We start from the raw sequence: 2,243 nt of genomic DNA, 5'->3' as shown, positions 1-2,243 counted from the left end.
CCCAAAAATGGCAGAGATGGTATTTTCATGTCAGGGTCATCATCTGAAACAGGGAGCTGCATGTCTCTTGGGGTAAAGTTAGTTCATCCTCCAACAACACTTTTTCAGTGTCACTCTGCTTCATCTCCAGAATAATAGTGTAAAGTCAATGAATAATGTGTAATTACTGTATATACTTCCTGTATCTATAAGTACTGTATACTGTATGTATGGATTAGGTACATTCTGTGCAAGTATAAGGTACTGAATATTTGAATAATAATGATTTAATACCAATAAGAAAAGTACCTTTATGTTATTTTAGTCATATGAATCTGACAAGAAACACACAAACACATGCAAATCAATGTGCTTTATTAATGAAAGCACTGCATCAAATATCATTTAAACGTGCAGAAATAGTTCCTGCTTGCTCTGAAAAGGTGTCAGAAATCAAATGATAGAATGTCATGGCTCATATGTGTATCTACATCAGACATTAGTTTAGCAGTGTCCATTACATGTCCTCCTCATCAGACTCCGGGCTACTGAACCCACGGTCATCCATGTCCTCAAAGTCCTCTGGTGGCTCGCATCTGCAGTCACCATCAATAGCAGCTGCACCTCTGTGTGCATTTGCTGCTTGTTCCTCTCGATGCTTAAGTGAATGCCACCTCCGATTAAGGACACCATTGAATCCACGAACAGCATCCTCTGTCAGGTCCCCCAGATCCCTAGGAAAACAAAATAGTGATACATCACACAAGATGAAAGTGCTTGGGCACGTTAACTAATGTGTTCATAAATAGAAATGAGTGAACTATATTTTTATATCTAGAATATATTTCACTCATTCATTAAATACAAACACCTAATGTTTGCAAATCACAATTCATAATACAGTCATTATGACCCATTGATAGTTGTGATGCTTTCCAAAGTCTGTCCTTTGAGCCACTCCACTTGTTGCACTTCCTTGAGGAGGGACTGGAGCTGCTGAGACATCTCCTTCACCAGGATCATTTGCTCCTCCTCCAACGCTTCAGCAGCATTACCTGGTCAAAGACGGCCTTTACAATAAAAATGTTTATTTTTATCATTATAGACATTAAAAATAAAATAGGGAGTTGGTGTATACCAGTTATACCTTCTCCTGGTCTCTCCCAAGGCAGGATGTAGCCTTCTGTCAGACTACAAGCGAAGTCCACATCAACTGGATCAACGGTCAGTAGGGTGTTGTATTGTAAGACCTTTTCATGCAGCTTCTTCTTCAGCTCTGTTATTGTCTTTCTTTTGGTTTGTCTTGCCTGCCTGCTATCTGAAAACACAAAGACACATGTGCCATATTTCTTTCTTTGTTTAAATAACTAGGTATGCCAGCACACCATGGTGGCCATGTAGGCTTTGCTTTTTAAGCAGGTTACAGTGAGGCTCTCAGTGTCAGCTCTCAGGTCTTCATACACCCTGGAGAGTAGACTCTCTCTAAATGGGTCAAACAAAACAACTAGACAAGAACTACAATCAATGACAGTCTCATTTACTTCATATAGATGTGAAGTATTGTACGTTTCACCCAGAACTGCTGCTTGACATGGGAAACCCACTGCTGTATGGTCTCCTCACCAAGACTGTGTTCAGCCTTTATGTTGCAGAGGGCAGCAGTTTCCAGTTTTGCTCTTTTCTCTGTGATCTTGAAAAACACACAGGAAATATTGAAATAATAATAATAAATAAAACACCCAATTATTGAATACAAATACAACTAGCCCTTACCTTGACATATCTGTGGGCCAACACTTGATGAAGGTCGTCTCTCTTCGTCTGTTCCGTTAACTCTTCCTAATAAAAATAAAACACGCCACCACGAGGCAAAACATGAGACTTCATATCAGAAAGGCCCTGAAATACTGCTACACTTGGAATTCTAGTAGAGTGTAGAGTTATACCAACCTGCTTTAGTCATGGAGAAGACTGAAGCGAGGCGTCTGTTGATGCTGCTGCAACAGCCGGACTCTGGGACAAAGTGACGTCAGCAGATGTCGGGTTGTCCTCTGAGTCTCTGAAGCAACATGCGGCTCAGCTGGAAAACAGCTTCTGATGGAGCTCTGATAGTCTGACTTCATCTCTGAGAGGAAGAAGAGGGAGAAGCCGCTGCGCAGCGCGCGGACTCTCTCCAGCAGCAAAGTGCAGAGATCATCAGAGCTCCACATGAGCTGAACATGAAGAGACACAGTCCGCTAGCAGCTCCTTCACTGTCGGCCTGC

The sequence above is a fragment of the Parambassis ranga genome, unplaced genomic scaffold (genome assembly GCF_900634625.1).
Source record: "Parambassis ranga unplaced genomic scaffold, fParRan2.1 scaffold_89_arrow_ctg1, whole genome shotgun sequence".
In the NCBI taxonomy this organism is placed as follows: domain Eukaryota; kingdom Metazoa; phylum Chordata; class Actinopteri; family Ambassidae; genus Parambassis; species Parambassis ranga.
The sequence above is the reverse complement of the archived record's forward strand: the minus strand, read 5'-3'. Positions refer to the sequence as shown.